The sequence below is a fragment of the Peromyscus leucopus genome, chromosome 18 (genome assembly GCF_004664715.2).
Source record: "Peromyscus leucopus breed LL Stock chromosome 18, UCI_PerLeu_2.1, whole genome shotgun sequence".
Lineage (NCBI taxonomy): Eukaryota > Metazoa > Chordata > Mammalia > Rodentia > Cricetidae > Peromyscus > Peromyscus leucopus.
This window is the reverse complement of record NC_051078.1, coordinates 33,930,659-33,940,650: the sequence shown is the minus strand read 5'-3', so window position 1 is coordinate 33,940,650 and position 9,992 is coordinate 33,930,659.

The window sequence follows — 9,992 nt, the reverse complement described above, 5'->3', positions numbered from 1 at the left end:
AGCTGTGCTCAATAAATAGAATGGCTGAGCGAAATGGTGGTTTACTCAAGTCCCATTTATTTTTTACATTTCTTTTATTTTTGTGTGTATGGATGTTTTGCCTACACGTTTGCATACATACCTGCACCATATGTGTGCCTGGTGTCCTTAGAGGACAGACGAGGAGGTGAGATTCCCCTAGAACTGGAATTAAGGGTGGTTGTGACAGCTAGGATCTGAACCTGGGTCTTCTAAAAAAGTAGCAAGTGCTCTTAACCACTGAGCCGTCTCTTCAGCCCTTCTCACTTATTGGTTATCGGAGATGGGCTAGAGTTAAGAGACAAGGGGAAGATGCCTGGAACCAAACGGTGGATGCGGAAAAAGGACAGCAGGTGAGGGTGTAGGGGAGCGTCTTGTTTCAGCTTGGACTTGGTTAAAAAAAAAAAAAGCCCGGGCGGTGGTGGCGCATGCCTTTAATCCCAGCACTCAGGAGGCAGAGCCAGGCGGATATCTGTGAGTTCGAGGCCAGCCTGGTCTACAGAGTGAGTTCCAGGAAAGGCACAAAGCTACACAGAGAAACCCTGTCGGAAAAAAAAAAAAAAAAAATCTGGGACTTCCAAACTTCCACATACCAGTGACTACATGTTGGGGCGTCTTCGAGCCTCAGCTGTTCTCATCCTTCTAATGGGTACAGGATGATTTGTTGCACTTCGCACAAAGTTGTGCCTCTGGAAGTGCTTTGAAGTCGCGAAGAATTTGAAGAAACACATGTTAACGGCGAGGCGTTCTAATGGCGGCTTTGGAAGGAGTCTTCCTGGGCAGCTCAGGCTACCCTTGAACTCTGAGTTCTCTAGCAACAGTCTCCCTGGGATTACAGGCCTGTCCTGTTCAGTTTTACAGCAGAGAAATTTTTATTGGCGAGCTCTCCAGGTCCCCCCTCCTGCCCATATTCAAACACTAGAGGAGTTAGTGAAATGTTGGGAGAAGGCTTGGAGTTTAACATGGGACAGAGGGGTCTTAAATACTGCAATAAATTTTATCTAAAGGGAACACTCTTTTAATAGTATAAATTGCCTACTCCTTCCGCACTTACGCATTCTAATTTATTGACTTGCAATTATTTTGGAGAGGCCCAACAGAGAAGGAGGCTTGTCTGACTAAAATCCGACTAGAGAAAGGTCAGCCACAACGCCAGGTCTGCATGTGCCCCCCCGCCAGTTCCTGTGAATCAGGGTGGCACATCTCAGCTCAGAGCCCCAGCTTAGTATTCTTTAACGAGTATTAGGCGCCTGAAATGAGCTTAGGCACTGTTCAGAGCTTAGAGCCTATCCCCTCGGATCACAGTTGAGATCGACAGGCTGTTTTTCTTCTTCAGAACCAGTAAGGACTGAGCTCTACCGGTCAGTTCACTCGGCGACTGGAGTCCGGTTTCAGATTAACGTCTGTTTAGTTCGTTCGCCACAGTATTGTGTTACCTGGAATTTCGCACCCACGGTGCTATTTCATGCCGTATTTCCAACTTTTCTGAACCTTCAGAGAGGGATGTGGCTTAACGTGGCGTACATGGCTGTATAGGGTCTTTTCTCCTGGAGTGTCGCCCCAAGGTAACAGAGACTCCTCCGAGCATGACCCCCTGGGGCAGAAGAGCTCTGCTGTGTCCTGGATCAGCTGAATTCTTTCTCTTGATGCAACTGTGATCATGAAATGGTCCTTTCAGTGTCTTTCTTCTGATGACAACGTTTCTTTCTCGTGTTAGCCGGGGCATGGCATGATCTCACCGGATGATCCCAGCTGCAGCCCTGAGGACAGCTGCTAGGGCTTTTGTTATTCTTGTTTTGCTTTTGTTTTCTCAGTCAGGTTTCGGCATATAAGCCGAGGCCAGCCCTCCCTCTCGCTCTAGCTCAGCTGACCTGGAACACGTTCCTCTGTCTCAGCCTCAGGAGTTCTGGGCTTGTAGGGCCTGTCGTACCACCCCCAGCAGGTTTTTATTTATTCCCATTTTACAGACTACAGAACCCGGGGCAGAACGCCTGCCTGTTTCTATTACAGAGTAACTATTAGTTCATGTGTGTTTTATTGTAACACAGAGTTTCTTTTCCTTTTTAAAATGAAAAGGGAACTCAGTGGGGTTCAGAAGGGGGGACTCCGAGGTGGGAAATGGAAGTGGAAATCAAGATTACAATTCCATATACCCTCACGTGGTTTCTTTTACGGAGGCACCGATGAGTAAAAGCCACAGATGCATACATACACCTTTAAACCAGCAGTTTTGGGACCCTTGGTGGGGGGGGGGCGGCGTCGAATGACCCTTTCACAGGGGTTGCATACATATTAATGATTCATAATAGTAGCAAGATTACAGTTATGAAGCAGCAAAGAAAGTAATGTTATGACTGGGGGTTGCAGCATTAGGAAGGTTAAGAACCACTACTTTAAACCCGCCTACTCTGGAGGACTAGGCAGGAGGAGCAGAAATTCAAGGCCAGCTGGACAGGGTAGCAAGTTCAAGGCCAGCCGGAGCAACTTAGTAAAACCTTGTCTCAAAAAAGAAAAGAAACCGAGTAGTGGTGGTTCAGGCCTTTAATCCCAGCACTGGGGAGGCAGAGCCAGGCGGATCTCTGTGAGTTTGAGGCCAGCCTGGGCCACAGAGTGAGTTCCAGGACAGGCTCCACAGCTACACAGAGAAACCCTGCCTCAAAAAACAAAAACAAAAACAAAACAAAAGAAAGAAAGAAAGAAGGAAGGAAGGAAGGAAGGAAAGAAAGAGGAAGAGGTGGTCTGGACATGGTAGAATACTTATTTGTTTGTAATTAAAGCCTCAGGTTCACCCCTCAGCACTGCAAACAATAAACAAAATATAAAAAAGACAGGGTTAACATTAAGATGAAAGGTTTTTTAAATGAGTAATCGATCCAACTATTATTTAAACTTCGAAGGCAGCCTTTTGAGTTTCACTGTTTGTAAACTCCTCATTTATGAGAATACTGGACTTTCACATTTGTAACTGAATTCCTATTTTCTAGGTTCCTGTTCACCAGGCCTTTGTCTGGAAAGCCTAGTGCATCTAAGCAGTCCTCCAGCTGAGGAAAATGTTTGCTGGGAAGTGCGGTTCTCCGGTCCTTATCAGCCAAAGAAAGGCACATGCCAAGGAGTTATCTCCTTGCAAAGACATGACTTGCTGATCTCAGAGACTTCAGGGCAGCCTCTGGCTCTGGCTTCACCCTCAGAAGCTTGTTTTTTTTTTTTTTTTTTTTTGCTATATAACAATTCTTCACTTTTTTTTTCAAGATAAAAGCAATCACAACAAAGACATGCTAATTCGTCAAATACATGGAATTTGTTTTAATCTGCTGTCTAACAAACTATAGGTATTGTAGAAGGATATTTGTAGGAGAGTCATTTGGTTCTGGATACCTGGTGTCACAGACTGAATTTTTCATATTAAGCAACTGCTGTGCTGGGGTTGATGTTGAAAAGGGGGGATCCTCGTTTTCCGGCAATGTATGCTAGATACATTCACTACAGTAGCACGGTATTTTGAGTTCTTCAGAATAACCTAGGTTGCTGGGGAGCAGGGAAAACAGTCAGAGTGTAGAATAAGCACCGTTGCTGATCATCATCTGAAGCTGAGATATAGGTACAAAGGGATGAACTACATTTTTTGTGTAACTTTGAGATAGATGTGTGTGTGTGTGTGTGTGTGTGTGTGTGTGTGTGTGTGTGTGTATGTGTGTGTGGATCTTATTTTACTTTATTTTTTATGTTTTGGAAAGGGTCTTGCTATACAGTCCTGGCTGGACTAGAAATTGTTATGGCCTCAAGCTCATAGAGATCCACCTGCCTCTGCCTCCCAAGTGCTAGGGTTAAAGGCATCTGCCACCATGCCTGACAATAAAAATATTTTTAAAATGTAAGGTGCAAGCCATTAAAAAGAGAGGGGGTGGAGGGAGAGAAGGAGAGAGACAAGGGGGGGGGGGTTCTGTATTTCCTCTGGGCATGGAAGTAAACTCTGACACTGTTGGAATGGATGTTTGCACACTCAGAAGCATGGGTCTAGACTAACAAAAGGCTGCTTACACTAATTTGATCTGAAATGGATGAGAACCATGGGAGTTCATTAGTTAGATTTTAGAGATCTAGTTAGCCCCCCTTTTCCCGTCTTCTTAAATGCTGGCCCACATAAAAATGTTGCATCTAGATGTAATCCTCATTCTGTATAAGCTGCTCTCAGCGTCACACCGTACCACTCGATACGTAACCACTCACCCAACCTGCGACTCCCACTCAGCACCTCTTTACGCTCCCATACTGTTAAATATCTAAATCCTCACGCGCTACAACCATATTCATTATTCACCGAAGCGATCGACGCGCTACAGCTGCCGTCTGCTGGAATCACTATTGACTCGATCATGTACGAGACCAAATCATGCTCACAATGATAGACCGTCCAGCCCTCGCTTCCGTCACGACCGACAATCTGCAGTACTCCACGCTCCCACGCACACCGCTTATCTACCATATCCACGATCTCACACTACCCGCCTACCACTTTATTCGCTCCACCTCTAATACACAGATCGCGCCCTATCCATATTCCCCCAAATGCAAATTATAGGCCTTAGCGCAAGAGACAGAAGTCTATCAACCGTGTCACCCACTGGCCGACCTACTAAACCTATATAATGCTCCTTCTCGTAGTTCTGCTACACTTACGTGCTTCCTAACTCCTATCTCCGCACATCTTCCTCGATGCGTCTCCCCCTGTCACACATCCCGATCTTAATCTCATTCACTGTGCTCGTCACCTTCCCCTAGTCGCACTCCTACCACCCACATTACATTACTCTCTCCATGCACTCCCCTGACTGTCAGCCAGTGTACGTACGCGCGCGCCACGTTCCCTACTGAAACTACCTCGCTTATCAAGGCTTGTTCCTCCTTACCTCGCCGATATCCAGGACTCAAGTGCAATTCCGAAGTGACTAATGACCCGTGACCACGCAATCTTCACCGCTTACAACCGCACCAGATTAGACTCCGACTCCGCAGCTCCTGCATACGACCATCGCGTCCACAAGCGTAATCCGCGCCGCCTATACCTCGTACTACTTACTCGAAATCGAGCGAATCTATAGAACGTCATCCAAAATCGTTGTCTGATTCCCACACAGTCGCATCCACAGCGATGACTTTATCAATACTGTATTTTCGAACAACCTACTTTCATAGCCTACACAGACCCCTGCTCTACACCGCCGCCTATCAACAACATCCTCCATCTCTCCCATCTACCCCTAGTATCGCATCCATCTCGCTCACACTCCTAGTTTAGCCGCCTCCGATACTTCAGTTCTTAACGAATTCGTCTTTAGTCATATTGACAACCGGTACTTCCACTCGGTCACCTACCTTCCACTCGCCGATGTGGTAGTATCGTGCGACGCAACATGAGCTATCTATCCATTGACAATCAGCCCCTCAATGCCATGTATTTCACACTCCTCTCATTCCTTACAGCACCTGCCTCTAGTGACTACTTACGCTCAGCATCACGTTAATATACTAGCAAGACTCATCCTATCCCGATACAAAGTCTTAACTCTGCATCCATACCTCTTCTCCCTGCTACTTCTCGCATAATCTCCTGACTCATAACTGTAAACTTATGACTCACTCACGTATCCTCTCCACCACACGCTCAGCGATCTATTCCATTCTAACTTTCTCCTCCTGCCCATATCCGGCGTAATTTTCTCAATCGTGCCTCTGCGACCAGATCTCACAAAGCAATCACCACCAACTGTCCTCATATGCCTGTATCATCACACCCGTTCTGCAGCCGTCATACTATACATGCTCCAGCACCATGTCGCCTTATAGATCGATTTCTCGCGACCGCTCATTAGCTAGTGAAATTTTTTACTCTGATCCACATCCTGCGCAAGACATATGCGAATCTAACCCTATAGTAACGACCCCAACCACTCTTCATCTCTCCCTCCGCCGCCCTCCACCCGCTCGTAATATTCCTCGTGTATCCCATCTCTCTGCTCGCGCTACGACCACATATACAGATTAATGGCGATTTCTGTATCTACATCAACATCTAGCAGTGAACCAGCGAGTTGTCCTTCTACGTTCACATAATCCCATACGCACCATTCGCACGCTGAATATGCTAAGGGTGTTAATTGACCTTAATCACAAATCTGCATCGATCCTGCTACGTTTGCTGCAATTACAAATCGACAGTACATCACTGTATACGCCGTACTCGTGCGTAGATCAACTAACGCATCTATATGCTTACCTGCATGTTATGCCTACTGACATGCTAGTTCGTCCTTCGGGCGCTCCCCTCGGCTTGTGAGTCCCGCATGACTCTATCCATGACTCTCTACGATGCGATCGATTGCCATTAATATACCATCCTCTCACATTACCTCGCAACTGACTACTTACCTCGGGTTAGTCTTCACCCTCACTCAGTCCATACTTCTCCAGCCACCGCATACATCCTGATTATTACGATATCTCTGCTATTATAATTAGGTTGAATCATACTACATGACCATACCTTCACACGCGTCAATAACAGTCGACTCATACCTGCCACTAGATCTCAGCCTCATCACATTCGATCTGTATTTCTTGCTCGCGCATTGTAGACACCTTTAAGTTCTACAGACGCCTTCGATTCCAGGGTGTCTTCCCACTATCACGCCATCCGTTACTTATATCCCTCATCCTCCACGAGTCAAGCCGATCCTCAGGACGATGCTAACAGCTGAGCCTACACCTCGCCTCCATTACGACTTACCCGTTGATCTCTGCATCTCCTCGGATCATATAAGGTAAATACTGCGTGGTAACCCGTTCTGCTCATCGCTCGTATCTACATATTCTAATCTCCGCTTATCCCCTCAGGATGTCCTAGCTCATTTCGATAAGACTATACCATGCCAGATCCTCTCCTCCAACTGATCATTCACACTGCCATCAACTCTACGATGTAGTATCTTGCGCCTCCTATATGTCTTGGCTTCTCTCATGCTTGATCGCGTCGTTTCTTACACTACTATGAACCAATGACATAGCTAGTCAGCAGTCGCCAAGCCCTAAGTATATCGAACGTCTCTACCCCATAAACCGAGCCCAGATTATTCCATACACTACCCTCTCACAACCACCGCGAATCCACCCTAACTGCCCTGAAAACACGTTCCGACACCGTCATCTTACACCTCAGTTCCGGTCCATCTATTCCTCCATGTCCGACGCCTGTTTATACTTGCCTTTCAGAGCCACTAGCAGCTAAAGTACTACTCTATTAAGGTAGCAGTCAGAAATCCCTAGAATGTTCATGTATCGACACGCTACCTCTATCATGCCACGTTAGCATCTGTAACACAAGCTATCCTGTACATCTCGACCTTAGCCACGAACCCACCCTCACCCATAATCGTCTGACATGACCCGTCTCGACACGCAACCACTAACTCGCCATTCCTGCCGCAATTATAACGCTACCACTCATGCCCCTCATCAACTCGCTAATCTTCTCACGCACATACTAATCGTATTTTGCATCTCGCGACGCATCCGATTCTCCACTCGTCATTCTTACCGACCCCAGACAACCCGTCCATAATACATCCTATCCGAATATCTTCATAAGATCCTAAGATATCGTTTCGCATCACGATACCTAACGTGATGTTCAAAGCTTCGACCCCTACCATCTAATTTCATATGCCTCGCACCAGCCCCATCAAAATATTCACCTGCTTAACCCTCGTCCCATATACACCTACATCGACATGCTGACGTTAACTGTTCTGTCTCGCAGGCATCTCCCTAGTACAATCCACGCTGCTATTAAACTCTTCCTCAATCACAACCCAGCTACTCTATGCCCTACAACACTGTTCACTAGTCATACTGGCGTACAAGGACCAAGATGCAAAACCACTGGCCGCATGTAAGCTCGTGTGCTAAACGCGCCCTTACGCGCAGCATGACTATCGATCTTCGGTAATCACAATCACCTTTAATGTCGTGAACTGGCATCAACAGCACCTTCACCATATCGAGCATCCTCGAACACACGCTCTGTCCCACATAATTCTGACCATATTGGCCATACACGTCTACCCTCGTACCAACTCTCCCCATGTCATGGTGATATTTGATGGTAATAACCAATCTCGCCAACGTGCCGACGTGCCAGTAAGAGTACGTCACAACAAGAGTCCGGCGAGACCTCCACGAATCGATAAACTACAATGATCCTCATACACACACAATAAGCACTCAGTGACGCGTTCGATTCGGCTCATCGATCCACCACACCAGCAACGATATTAAACGATCCCACATGATTCTTATGCCACGTGTGCTTCCTCCGGAAATCCCCCTCCGGCTTTTCAAGTCTCAGAGCTATATCGTTGTCAAATCGTCCTTTCGTTCTGCCGTATGCCTATAACATCTGTACACTCATTTCTCATGCGATATAGGACGTCCTAGCCGCTGGTAACCCTCGCGCATCCACTCAGCCAACACCTTACCCGTAACAATCACACCCTAATCGGCTTCTACTCACTAGAATCCATCTACACATGTGATTCGACACGCGACCTCATCTATTTCCAATACTAAGACGTTTTCAACAGCGCTCCTCATGCAGATCATCACCCACACCTCATTAAATACTACACACACGCTCACCGTCCGAACACGTGTCTCGGTAATATTGAGAATCCCATGACACGGCTGCTAAAACTATGAGTTCTCCACATCGCCACGCTCTCAACTTCGCTTACTACACACCGGATCTGCACTCAGCATTCTACATCGAACATCAACTCTATCACATTCAATATGCGCACATACATCTGCCCCAATCCATAAATCAATCACAATAACTACAATCAACACGCGATGGTACTTCATCTAAAAGATCCGAGAGCTTATCGATGTTTTCTTTGTGAAGACAGGGTCTATACGCATGTGTCCAGTTAACTGAACGCAAATATACGCCCTTCTTGCTTAGCTGTAGAACCTCTCATATTAGGCTGCATTCGACTTTCATGACTTCGACATCTGCTTTTTACAGTCTATGATCCACCGAATCTCTCGCATCTATACCTATACTCTGCTCGCATCGATTCTCACTCACAATAATAACTAATAAGTTGCTGTCGGCGCACTCCCTATCAGAAGCAATTGTGCTCTCGAGTCCCGAGTTTTGTTAAGCGTCCCGTATTGCTCAATATGAGAACTCTATACATATCGTCAGACCAGCACTGAACCCGACTGCAGGCCATGTCCCCAGCTGTCTCCGGTTTCTCAACATGTCAGTCTCGCTCTATACTATCCACCGAGCACTAGCTTCACTGCCTATAGTACCAGACAATACTACAGCATATAGTAGGAGGAAAAGGGGTCTATGTGGCTTACACTTCCCCACTTACTATCCAGAACTGAGTGGATAGCGCACAAGTATCCTAATTGACCCGTGATATAGTCTAATTACTGCGAGCGAGGAGTGGCTACCACCTTTCAGCTCGAACGCTCGCTAGCGATGGGATGACAGCGTAAGCTCATCTCGCTCCAGAAGTGGCTACAGACTGGATCGACTATATACGTCTACATCGCCATCCTGCTCTTACCATCAACATAATGAGACCAATCATTCTACCGCAGATCCCTATTATCGACAGGGCCGATTTAATAACATGTTCCACCATTTATGCATCACATCTTGTTCCGCTCCCTCTGGATGCCAGACAGTTCAGAAAGAGTAGGTGGGCCACCAGTAGCCCTCAAGAATTCAATTTTAGTATAAAGGTCCATTCTTTTAAATAATTGGAAAAAATGCAAAATCCAAAACTACTTTTGGTTTCTTAACATCTGTACGTGTGTCATTCAGTTGTGAAAAGTACACATCTATGAGAAATTGGAATAGTTTTGTTTGGTTTATTTTGGGCAGAGTTCACTGGTATCTAGGA